Raw genomic sequence first — 13,652 nt, 5'->3', positions numbered from 1 at the left:
TCGGGACAGCAATCCAACTTCATTTCTCAGATCAATCATCCGCCATCTCAGTGGCGGTGACAGCAAGCTGGGAGAAGAGGGGAGCCTGGAAAAGGAGGCTGCCGTACACTGTGTCGGGGGCTTCTCTTTGCCCCTTTTAGAGGTCAGGGGAAGAGTTGCGCTCGAGGATTAACCTGGAAATACTGGGAGGGTGAAGCATGGTCCTGATGTTTTGACTTTCCACTGCATGCGTGCCTCAGACGCGAGGAGCGCCCGTTGAGGGTGGTGGCAAAGGGCAGCACAAGGTTTAGAGGCTTCTCTCCCACCCTCTTTAGATAACCTTCAGGATTTCGACTGTCTGCATTGCTCACAACAGTGCTAGGCAAAGCAAGTCTTTTCTCAGTGGGGAATCGTACAGCATGCTGCCATTGGACCTGCTAGGCATTCTCCATGAGCTCATGTCAAGTTGAAATGAAAGGAAGTGCCAAGGATAGGATGTGATGGAAGGGAAAGACTTTAAACGGCTTGCCAAGACCATCTCTCTCTAGTACAAAATTTGAGGCGTTAAAAGGCAAGTGCTTAGATACCCAAAGTAAGTCGAAGCTCACAGGTTGGCAGGTTGGGTCATATGGGAGTGCTGACTTTTGTTTTTTCTCTGGGGATGTGTGTTAGAAGGAATCACGTGCCAGACAGAGCAACTCCGAGCCAATGTACATTGTGCAGGATTGGGCAGTAGCCAAGTTAGCAGAGAACAGTCACGTGTGTTGTTCACATTTCTGTCTGATTCATATATAAAGTGAGAGGTGGATGAACTAATTTAATATATAAAGCCACACAGTTGAGGGGGACTGTATTCTCTCCCACTTTTGTAAGATGTTCTTCTTCCAACCTAATTACGGTATTAGGGGGAACCAGGGTGGGAGAAAAGCACCTGACATGGCAGGTTGTAAGGAGAATGAGGGTTTATTGTTTTTTATTTGACATTAAAATTAAATACCCTTTCGAGGACATCAAATATGGCTGCGCCTGTCGTTTCCAGTTTGACCCAGGGTGGTAGAATTCTGATCTGTATCACTTCAGACACGTGAAAGGTCCCATTTTTAATGCTCTCCTGTATACTTTCAAAGCCCTTCGTGGAGTAAATAAGAGAATAACTTTCCCTAGTATGTTAGTTTGCTACAGGCATGGAAGCGTTCAAAAATATGTATTTTCCTGGATTCTAAAGTGATACAATCCATAATTCTGTTGCTTCATTCTGCTAAATGTATACATGTGCTCTAAGTTAGAAACCCAAGGGGGTAATATAACATAAGGACTTAATCCTTACTACTCTCTGAGCTATATAGTCCAACGACTATATTACTTCAACATCTTCTCAATATTTATGTGTCCTTTTTCCAAAGCCAAAAGAAGAAGCTTGGGTTATTGGCAGGCTTCTCATCATGAGGAGGAAGCTCTCTTGAAGCCATTGGTGGGCATAGTGGAAGGGCAGAAATGCCATAAAGCATGGCGTGTGACTTTGTTGTGGGAATTCTGAGCTGACTTCTTCTGGATTTAGCACAGGCATCCAAGCGCCCACATTAGCACCGAGCTCTGACGTCACCAGCCAAGGACAGTAAAGCATTCTGAAGTAAATGCAACTGAACATGTGCAGACAATTATGTCTGATTATATAAACCCATTGCAAAAACCGGGCTTGAAAATGCCACATGAAAGAGCCTATCGTTCCACATTAATCTCTGTTAGCTGAATTCATTTCTATCCTGGCTCTTTAATACTGAGGAATAAATGAATCGGAGACTGATCATGATAAGATATGATACTTCTGTACAAATTAACCCTGCCCCCCACCCCCCAAGGAGAAGCCCGGCTTACTGCAACTGAATATATATCTGAACGCAGTAGTTTTCTAGGCTAAACCAAATCACCAGGGGATGCTCTGCTGAAGAAAAGAGCTAGGGAAAGGGCATGCGAGAGGAGATGAAAGCCAACATGGATTCAGGTGCAGAACCGAAGCTAATTTAGTAGTCATTAATAAAGGGAAGCTGCAGAATGGGAATCAGCATTAATACCAGAAGGGACATGATGCAGTTTCCTTTATCTTCAAGACCAGTTATTTTGGAAGAGGGAAGAAAGGCCTCTCTTGAAAGGAATGGCTTGCAGAAGAGAGAGAGAACAATGTACTATCATACCATAAGAAGCACTGAGTTTAAACTACATGAATATGCTTTTACATTGAATAAATGTAACCTAACATGAGCAGTGGGCAGCAGGAGGGTGAGTTGCCAAGGTACCTTCTTGCCTCTAGGTTTCCAAGAGGACACGGAGAAGGCATCAGTCATAGTAAATGCTCTCCTTGGTAACCTGAGAGGTCCCTTGCAATAACATGGCCCTTTCCTGCCCTGTTCTATATTTAAGAATAGAAGCTGACATGGAATGGAATTCGGGGAGGAGTCAGCAGCCAGTAGTTCTGTTAATATGCCTGTTGTCTTTGTCCATGGAGTTTTCTTGGCAGGGATACTGGAGTGGCTTGCCAGTTCCTTCTCCAGGTGGATCACATTTAGTCAAAACTCTCCACTATGACCTGTCCATCTTGGGTGGCCCTGCATGGCATAGCTCATAGCTTCTCTGAGTTATTCAAGCCCCTTCGCCACGACAAGGCATTGATCCATGAAGGAGATGGCCACCTCATGAGAAGAGAAGAATCCTTGGAAAAGACCCTGATGTTGGGAAAGATTGAGGGCACTAGGAGAAGGGGACGACAGAGGACGAGATGGTTGGACAGTGTTCTCGAAGCTACCAACATGAGTTTGACCAAACTGCGGGAGGCAGTGCAAGACAGGAGTGCCTGGCGTGCTGTGGTCCATGGGGTCACGAAGAGTCGGACACGACTAAACAACAACAACAACAGTTCTGTTAAGCTGTTTGCAGCCTCTGGGAGCTTGTGACCAGGACTTGTAACAAGGGACGTTTGCCAAGCGAGGCCTGGAATGCTACTTCCTGGTGCCCATAGGACCAAGAGACATGGATGGTGAGGGAGCAGCTGCAGTGACCTGCAACACCATGCCTGCCTTTCTGCCTAAGAATGTGCAAAACTACACCTGCAGCAGGTGCAAGCTGTTCCAAGCCTTGCTGGAGCAGAAGGTACAGCAACCTGGGGCCCACCTCTCCAACTTTGAGCTATCCGGGAAAGATGAGGACTTTCTCAATAGAGAGGAGTGGACTCTCTTGGAACAGCAACACGGGTGGGGTTGCCCCTAAAGAGGAGGAAGATCCCGTCGCAGGAGATTAACCCCTAGAAGGAACATGACAGACAGAAAGAAGCAAGACTGTCAGGAGCCATGCTGTGTCACTGGAGCTGCAAAATTGATTCCAGGCCCTCACATCGGAGACCAGTTCTGGGCCAGAGGCACAAGGACAGCATTTTCAGAACTCAGATCACACTGAGGTGGCTGTTGAATGTGCAATGTACAGAACGATTCCTGCCACTTCCCAGAGGAGGGAGAGATGTGGGTTGAGGGGACAGAGGCAGCAGTATGCGAAGGAAACAGGATGGCCCAGGAGGTGTGCTGTTTTCCAGGTGCAAAGAGTCATGAAGTGACACAGAAGTCTTATAAAGCCCGCTGACCATTACCCCTTCCTTCAACATACCATCTCAGGGCTATTTAATTGCTCATCTTCTAACATTGTGTATGGCATCAAATGCCAACAGTGCCCTTCAGCTCTCTATATTGGACAAACAGGCCAAACCCTACGCCAAAGGATAAATGGACATAAATCTGACATCAGGAACCAAAAGGCAGAGAAACCAGTAGGAGAACACTTCAATCTCCCAGGACATTCTATACAAGATCTCAAAGCAGCTGTTTTATTACAGAGAAATTTCAGGAACAGACTGGAAAGAGAAGTTGCTGAATTGGAACTCATTACCAAGCTTAAAACCATGGAGCCACCTGGGATGAATAAAGACATCGGATTCTTATCTCATTATGCATGATCAAGCTTTCTTTAGCGCCTCAGCCCTTGCTTTTTTCCCCCAGGACTAATTGCAGTCATCAGCAGTCGTTAACGGCCATCTACAGGTTTTCCACTCCATCAGCCCATCACCCATTCCTAACCACCCCCACCACCCTCTGTATATATATAGGGTCTGATACTTCTGTTTCAAGTGTATCTGAAGAAGTGTGCATGCACACGAAAGCTCATACCAAAATAAAAACTTAGTTGGTCTTTAAGGTGCTACTGAAGGAATTTTTTTATTTTGCTTCGACTCAGACCAACACGGCTACCTACCTGTAACCCTTCCTTCTGATTCCTATGGGTATAAATGATACTGCCAGACACAGCCTTTGACGTATAGCAAGGAGCTTTGAGACTCTGGTCAGGAAGCTGAAGGACCTTGGGGCATAGGTGCTTTTTTCATCACTCCTTCCCGTTGAACGTTGTGACGCAGGAAGAGAGAGGAAAATAGTGGAAGTAACACACTGGCTGTGCAGGTGGTGTCATCAGAAAAGGTTTGGCTTCTCGGACCATGGTCTCTGCTTCCTTAAGGAAGGACATCTGTCAAGAGATGTGTTGCACCTCACAGCGGTTGGCAAGAATGTGTTTTTTTTTTTTACAAGAGTCTCACAAACCCGATCAGGAGAGCTTTAAACTTTAGTCCTGACGGGGAGGGAGACAATATTATAGACAACAACACTTGGCACTGGGGATAATAGCTTCATTGGTGCATAGGAAACTGAGGTTGTGCTACGGAACCTGCTAAAGCTTATGTCCTCTTGCTCCAGTGGTTCTCCTGCTCTGAACCAATGCTTTGACATTTCAAGAATCAGATTCCGACTAAATATCAAGAAGAACTTTCTGATGGTAAGAGCTGTTCAACAGTGGAGCAGACTCCCTCGGTAGGGGGTGGAGCCTCCCTCCTTGGAGGTTTTTAAGCAGAGGATGGATGGTCACCTGTCATGGATGCTTTGCAGGAGGTTGGACATTGATTACCCTCAAGGTCCTTTCCAACTCTAGACGTCTATGATTCTATAAAATTTACTAGATCAAACAAATGGTCCATGTATCTCATTTAGTCTTCCAATTATCCAGCCATCAGGGACTTCTCAGTAAGGGAATGACGACATCTTCCTCCTGAAACTAGTCTCCTACAACTGGTAGTCAGGGCAGTACCATATCTGATGTGGCAGTTGTGTGCTTCTGGTTCATAACTGAGACTGTCCTGTGAGAAGCAGAATACATCTCATCAGTTCTTAAACAACTTCCATAACTGCCAGTCAATTTCTGAGCAAAATTGAAAGTGTCATAAATTAAATGCGTTTCCTGAAGGAGTTTGCTCCTCCCATTTTTCAGTTTATTTGGTCTGCATGCCCTCATGAGTAATCAAACCAATTGCAACCTCAGTATGACTTTCAGTGGCCATTCTGTAGAGGACTATACTGTATGTGTATCCCACTGATTTTCTCCATTCCACCAGGCTTTTTTTTTCAGGCCCACTATCCCTATGTTCTTCATTCTTCACTTGGAGGCTTCTGGCATTTGCTTGCAAATACATTATTATATCCCACCACCACCCCTCAAATGCATTTTGCATGTGCATTTTCTCCTTCAGATTTTTGTTCTCTTGAAATAACGGTCTGTTCTTCTATATGCTTGCTGTCACATTCTGTCCTATCCCATACAGTGGTACCTCGGTTTACAAACACAGTTGGTTCCGGAAGTCTGTACTTAACCTGAAGCGTACTTAACCTGAAGTGAACTTTCCCATTGAAAGTAATGGAAAGTGGATTAATCCATTCCAGACGGTCCATGGAGTACTTAAACTGAAGCGTACTTAACCTGAAGCGAACTTTCCCATTGAAAGCAATGGAAATTGGATTAATCCGTTCCAGGCGGGTCCGCGGAGTACTCAACCTGAAGCGTACTTAACCCGAGGTATGAGTGTAATTGGTTCCGGAAGTCCGTACTTAACCTGAAGCGTATTTAACCTAAAGCGAACTTTCCCATTGAAAGTAATGAAAAGTGGATTAATCCGTTCCAGACAGGTCCGCGGAGTACGTAAACTAAAAATACTCAAACCGAGACGTACTTAAACCGAGGTATCAGTGTATTTAAATGACTTAGCACATTTACACTAGAATTTACACTATACTCAAATCAGGGAGGTTAGATATGCAAACCTGTGTGTGTGTGTGCACCCTTCAATGGGCTAACCCAAACCCATGTCTAGATCAATCCTCAGAACTGGTCACAAATAGCCTCCTCTCAACTGCTTGTTTACATCCCTATCTTTAGTGAGGAAACATGGGTCAAGCTCTAGGTGCCACATGGATACAGTAAGCGTTGCTTGCTTCCCTTAAGCATTTTGTTAGTGCTCGGAATGAATGATTGCAAAGTCCAGATTTTTTTTCCTTTTTTAAAGATAAACAGGAATGTTTACCTTCATCATCCCTGGATCCCCTTCATTGCCTCCACCATCCCTTGAAGATGGGCCATTTTTAATAAGAGCCAGCTCTCACTGGCTTCCCCCAGAAATCAGTTTAAATACTGCCATGAGGCATCGGCGGCCTCTCTTGTACAGAAGCAGCTTTTCCCAAATGCCCCCCAGTGCCTAGCCAAAACTGAACCCTTCCTCCCAACAGCACCTTCCTCATCCCTTCATTGAGCCCCCTCAGCTCCGCCTGTTAGCTGGCCTTGTGCATGCAAAAAGTAGCACTTCTGACTACCCTAATGGTAGTGGACATAATATTCTGCCCAACAAACTAAAGTTGGCCTCCAGGAGCTTGCAACATTGGTGCTGATGTGTGCTGGTCACTGAACTCTCCCCTGTGCAGCCTATCAGCCTATCTGTGCAACGCATCATGTGCCCCATGTTCCCATGAGGCATGCAAGTCACACGTGTGTTGCTGGGGCAACCCAGTCAGATGGGGGGGGGGGTAAGAAATAAATTGCTGCTGCTTGACGGGCAGGGTATGAGAAATAAATGGTGGTTGTTATACAGCTCAACCCATCTCTCAGTGTTTCTGATGATCATGTCACATGCCCCCTCCAGGAAGTCTCAAACATGCACCTCTATTGATGCAAGAAGACTATTGTTCCTTGCCATGAATCTGTCCCTTCCAAGAGATCATTTACCTCTTCCTCAGTGTGACACCCTCCTATCCTAACCCTCATTCTCTGTGGCCGCAGACAAACTGGATGCTTCTACCATGTCCCTGAAACTAGTATGCAGGAATGAGTGAAATAAATGAAACCATGTGCTATGTTTTTACATAAGCCTTCCTTCCTTCCTTCCTTCCTTCCTTCCACTTTTATTTTTTTGGGGGGGATAATAATAATTCTAAAGGCAGATCAAGCTGAGGGAATTGCAGCAGCAGCTAATTTACCAGCTTCATAACATTAACCCCTACTTTAAATAAATAAACTCTGGAGAAATAAGATCTCTGAATAACTAAGGTATACCTGCCAAAAGGACCCCTTTGGGTATATTTGGTCAGTGTACGTACTCGCAGGGACCACTTTTTGCACTGATCTGATTATTAGGGTAACGGCTCTGGAGAGTAGAGTCTGAAGCAATGGATTCAAGTGACAATAAAGGAGATTCTGAAGACAATGGAACAGACTCCGTCGGAAGGTGGTGGACTCTGCAGGTTTTTAAGCAGAGGTTGGATGGCCATCTGTCAGGGATGCTTGAGATTCCTTCATTGAAGGGGGTTGGATCAGATGACCCTCAGGATCCCTTCCAACTCTACAATTCTATGACTCTATGAATCCGGTATTGAGGATATAAGATGCAGAACAAACAGGAAAATAGGTGTGATGGGGGAAAAACTATTACAAGTTACGGAAGAACACCAGTTTCTCCCTTTATACTCTACTGTGGTGATATTGTAAAGAAAAACAAGTTTCTTTGGGGGGGCTTTATCATGAAGCAGGTGCATAGTGGGTAGAGCTACAACTATATGACCTGTTTTTGGCCATCCAAGGACTAGGGTGGGTGCGAAGTTGCCCCAACACTTCTCAAGCTGTTGCTGTTTCATAAAAGAGCAGGTGGTTCTGTGCTCCTTAACCTGGACTCCCTGTCTTCTGATTTCACTTCCATTTCTCTTCTCCAGTTACAGAGGCAGAGCTAGGAAGCCTTCCCTTCCACTCTAGGAATTGGCAGCTCTGTTGGTACTGTTTACCTTTGCGAAGCCAAGCAGCAGGAACCTCTTTGTTCTCTTGGTTGCAGAGAGCAAGGAGAGGTTTGTGGGGCATTGGTGCCAACTGTAGAGAGTCCTGGGTGCCCAGACACCCACAAAGATTTCAACGCAACCTCCAAGGCCCTGCAAAGCCTCCGACGCAACTTCCACAAGGCTCCTCTGCTGCCTTTTGAGCGCAGGTGTGCCCCCTTCTCCTTTCAGGTCTTTCGGGTGAACTTGTGGTTTCCTCCATAGCTGCCAAGTCTCCCATTTTCCCCGGGAAATCCCCGTTTTCCCAGCTGTTCCTAGCTGGAAAAATGGATTTTTTAGTTTTTTTCCCGGTTTATTCATGGCTGCAGTGTGACTTCTGGCGTGGCGGCCATTTTGGAACTGGGCAAAGCAGCATCAAAAGTCACTTCTGAGCATGCTCCGCCCAGTTCCAAAATGGCAGCAGCACTACTTCCGGTCTGCTATTTCCAGCCCGGTCCCTTATTTCTCTGACAGCAACGTGGCAGGTATGGTTCCCTCCCAGCCATTGTCCGCTTGTTGGTTGCTGCCTGTGGCCACTGCTTTTGGCACCATGTTCAGTCACAGGGCCCTCCCAATTGAAGCATCACAGGACAGTTGCCCTAGTTAAGCGTGGCTCTGAGCAGAAGCCACATGCAACAGAGACAGCAATCATACACATATGTGGGCACAAGCACAATGTGGACACAGTCTGTTTCGTGCAGGTATGTGTATGTATGAGAGAGAGAGAGCATTTGCCCCCCCACACACACACACACTGCCAGCTTTGGATATGCCCTCTTTGGCCACACAACCTTTTGTTTTGACTGCATCTGCCACTGGCTTTCAGCCCCCCGGAAGATTGACCATGAGGGAAGCGAGGCCGATTCCCTGCCACGCGCTCGCTTAAATCAGCGAGCCACGCCCCCTTGGAACCTCCTAATTGGATGAGCCAAGGGCGCGCCGCGGCAGGGAGCCGACCAATGGGCTGGGGGGGGAATGGCAACCATTCCCCCACACACACGTGAAGGCCTCGTCGGCCCACAACATCTCCTCCTGCTAGGGCAGAAGAGATTTTGTTGAGCAAGAACCTGCCTTTGCATTTCTAATTTGGGGGCTGCTTTGGTAGTGTTGTGTCCATTGAGGATATAACTTTCTTTGTTAATTTCAAGCGCTCCAAATCAGGTACTGTGCTGTAATGTGGGAAATCATTACAGCAGTGTGCTTTGGGCTTTTTCATCCCATCATAGATCTCCCACCTGCTTTTCATTATATGCATCCGCACACAAGTTGTATTTCACAGCCATTCCCACATTGCAAAGTCGCCACACTTGTGGGCCTGCCTTTCCATCAATGCAACGTAAGAATCAAGCCCTGGATTTTTTGGAATTGCTCTTGAGTAGAGGACTCAAGGTGGGACCCAGGTGGCACTGTGGGTTAAACCACAGAGTCTAGGGCGTGCTGATCAGAAGGTCGGCGGTTCGAATCCTTGCAATGGGGTGAGCTCCCGTTGCTCGGTCCCAGCTCCTGCCCACCTAGCAGTTCAAAAGCACATCAAAGTGCAAATAGATAAATAGGGACCGCTCCGGCGGGAAGGTCAACGGCGTTTCCGTGCGCTGCTCTGGTTCGCCAGAAGCAGCTTTGTCATGCTGGCCACATGACCTGGAAGCTGTCTGCAGACAAACGCCGGCTCCCTCGGCCTATGGAGCGAGATGAGCGCCGCAACCCCAGAGTCGGACACGACTGGACCTGATGGTCAGGGGCGCCTTTACCTTTACCTTTAGAGGACTCAAGCTCTGGGATCCATATTTCATGATGTACAGCTGCAGCCATAAGAAATCCTAGAACCTCTCAGTGTAAGTCTAGCTCTCCTTTTAAGGCTTCAGGACTAGTCTGTATTAGGAAGGAAGCTTTGGGGTGAAATCTTGGAGACACTGATACACTTTGGAGAGGTTGGGGGTTCTTTTCTTGCTTTGGAAATAAATCATATTGTCAAGTATGAGTGGTGTGTGTGTGTGTGTGTGTGTGTGTGTGTGTGTGTGTGTGTGTGTGTACTGGGTTCCAGAGTATTTCTGGGCTGAGAATGGGAGAGTAAGATTCAAATAATAAGGATCTCTGCGTTGTATAAAGATTATCTCTTTCTCTATCTCGTTTAATTGGGTGTCTGCAATAAAGCCCCTTCTAAAAATAAGTTGAGTACACAATAGGAGCCCTCCCCACTCCCCCCCCCTTACATTTTCTGTTCCCTATAATGACCCAGCAAACACTAAATGTCATTTGAGTGCATTAAGCAGCAAACTCTCCGGTGACATAGCAATTACAGTTCTGAAATAGATTTGGTGTGTCACTGAAGATAAGGGTTTTGAAAGTTTCTGTTGTGATTATAGCTTGTAACTCCCACAAATAACAGGCTTCAAAATAAGAGCCTGCCAACAGGGCCATTGTGGCTTTCCCTCAGTGATGGCACGTAAATTGCTATTAATGTCCTGAGTGTACTTGAATATGCCAGTCTCCGGGCGGCAGAGTTGGCTCAGTGTCTCTCTTTACCCGGCTTGTCACTGTCGGGCTGATAATCTGCGGTAATTGCTGCCTCTTGCAGTGGTCAGGACGTGGAAGTGTATGAGCTGGCTGCATCTTCTGCAGTAAACAATAAACATGTCTGTAGCAAAGTATGAGGATATGCAATACAATCTCTTTGGGATGTACGAGTAGATTAAAACCTAATGCGAAAAGACTGGATCTCCCAGGAATCTTTGCTTAGGGGTGTGTGTGTGTGTGTGTGTGTGTGTGTGTGTGTGTGTGTGTGTAACTTAGAAAGGTGAAGTAAGCCCAGCCATGCATGCAAATAGGTTGACTATGAACTGAGATTTACAATTTCTAAAATTGAAAGTTAAAGTGTGTGCTAAATATAGTTGACAGCAAACTAGGGCTCTGGATTTTTGCAGACATTCCGGCCACCTACCGGTAGTTGATTTAATGTGATTTTTAAAAAGAAACTTTAAACTGGCGTTTATTTCCAGTTTGCATCCAGAGCTAGCTGAAATTGGCTTTTTAGCATCAAATGACTATGGGCTTCCTTTCAGCAAGTGATTCCTAAACCTTTATTGCCAGTGGAACCTCAGGTTACGTACCATCCTCCTTACGAATGCTTCAGGTAATGAAATCCGCTAACCCGGAAGTAGATGCTCCTGGTAGCGAACTTTGCCCCCGGATGCAAGCGGAAGTTGTCCCGTTGTACCAGAAACGGTTTAGTCATGCTGGCCACATGACCCAGAAAGCTGCCTGTGGACAAACGCTGGCTCCCTCAGCCTGAAAGCAAGATGAGCACCACAACCCCATAGTCGCCTTTGACTGGACTTAACCATCCAGGGGTCCTTTACCTTTTTACCTATGTTATCACTGTGAGCCCTCTTGCACCTTCAGTTGCTCACATAACTCATGTTTACATGAGTAGCATTAGACCAGAGGAAAGAACTCACAGAAAACCACAGGTAGCTTCTCACTTGCATGAGCCACCGTCTTCTCCAACTATCTCACCTGGAGTACTGTGTCCAGTTCTGGGTACCACAGTTCAAGAAGGATACTGACAAGCTGGAACGTGTCCAGAGGAGGGCAACCAAAATGGTCAAAGGCCTGGAAACGATGCCTTATGAGGAATGGCTTAGGGAGCTGGGTATGTTTAGCCTGGAGAAGAGAAGGTTAAGGGGTGATATGATAGCCATGTTCAAATATATGAAAGGGTGTCATATGGAGGAGGGAGAAAGATTGTTTTCTGCTGCTCCAGAGAAGCAGACACGGAGCAATGGAGTCAAACTACAAGAAAGAAGATTCCACCTCAACATTAGGAAGAACTTCCTGACAGTAAGAGCTGTTCGGCGGTGGAATTTGCTGCCAAGGAGTGTGGTGGAGTCTCCTTCTTTGGAGGTCTTTAAGCGGAGGCTTGATGGCCATATGTCAGGAATGCTTTGATGGTGTTTCCTGCTTGGCAGGGGGTTGGACTGGATGGCCCTTGTGGTCTCTTCCAACTCTATGATTCTATCTTGTGCATTTAATGTATGAACAGGTCTAAGTCTTGTAAGCTGCGAGATCCATACACAACACTTTTTCTGTCTGTAGTTGGACATTTGGATGAATGAGGACTTGAGAATAAGAGCAAATTATATGTGACTTCTCTGCATGCCAACCTTTGTTTTGCCACCAGTCCCCGACAATTCAGTTCATTAGGAACATGTGGTCACATTTTTGTGTTTCTAATATGGTATGCATTATACTGCACAAAAATTCTGGAAATATGGTTTCCTCATATTTTAAACATGAACTTGGGTTCCGGTCAATGTATTTTATTCTATATTTATACCCAATCTCTTCCTACCTTTAAGCACATAAATGTCCCTCCTGGAAATTGGCATTAAAAGGCAGGCAGGATATTCTAGTTCCAAAAATGTCTGGGGGAGGAGAGGCTGAATTGTCAAATGACAGCATAGGAGCTAATTCCTAGGGGCCGAAGGGTCTCCCCTGCCCCCCAATAAAATATTTGAGGGGGCCGCCCCCCAAAAAGTTGATGGGCATTGCCATTCCAATTGTGTGCGGGGACAGTGTCATGTGATCAATTATGTGGGGTGGGGCTTACCTGCAAGCCCCGCCCCATATTTTATTCAAGTTGGCACCTCTATATGTACTGTATCTCCAAAATGGAAGCTATACTGGGAATTTGCAACTTGCATTTGAAATCTTAAAATTGTATGTTTTTAACACAAAAATTGAAAGGATAGATTTCAATATACGAAAGTCCCTCTGTGAATGTGTGTGTGAGAGAGAGGGGGGGGGAGGGAGAAATGAATGACTATTTTAGTGAGTTTTTCCAGATGGAAAATGAGTTTGCGCCCTAGCTTATAGTACAGGCTGCTTAACCATTTGAAAATTCTCGTGTTACATATTTAGCATCCAACAGTGCTTGGTTAGATATGGCTGTCAGAACGCTTTGGACCACTTTTTGACTCACTGAAATAATGTACACTGCAATGGGGAATGAAGATGAGGCACAGATTTTGAGATAGCAAAGTCCAGAGCTTTATTTCCTTATCAACCTGGATCAGCAACAAAACAATTAACTTGCATATCCTGCACTCAAGGTGTGTGTACGCCCTCTTGAGTGAGCTCAACCATGGCCCTGAACAAGAAGCAGTGAGATTACTGCTCCCATCTTGTTATGGCCTAGCAGCTCATGGCATATAACACCTCTCGCCTCCCCCATGATTACTAATTCTTACGAAGCCCTAAACCACCAGGGCCAGGTGTACCTTAAGGATCATCTGATACTTGACACCTCTGAGATTTGGTTGGACTTCCATAGCCGCTAGAGAGATGCTGGGCATGAGATCCCCATGCCTTCTCTTGGGGATGGTCTCACTCTGGATTTCCGGGGTGGGAGCTGCATTTCAATAATTTATGAACTAGCATTCATGGAACAGGTGCCGTGTTTCT

General features: G+C 46.0%; 1 protein-coding gene across 4 annotated transcripts in view; it reads left to right on the top strand.

The window, feature by feature from the left end:
• PBX1 (PBX homeobox 1) overlaps positions 1-13,652 on the top strand; it is a 220,000-nt gene that overhangs the window by 193,483 nt on the left and 12,865 nt on the right. The window lies entirely within an intron of this gene.

The sequence above is a fragment of the Zootoca vivipara genome, chromosome 7 (genome assembly GCF_965207765.1).
Source record: "Zootoca vivipara chromosome 7, rZooViv2.hap1.1, whole genome shotgun sequence".
Lineage (NCBI taxonomy): Eukaryota > Metazoa > Chordata > Lepidosauria > Squamata > Lacertidae > Zootoca > Zootoca vivipara.
This window is presented reverse-complemented; position numbering and strand designations above follow the sequence as displayed.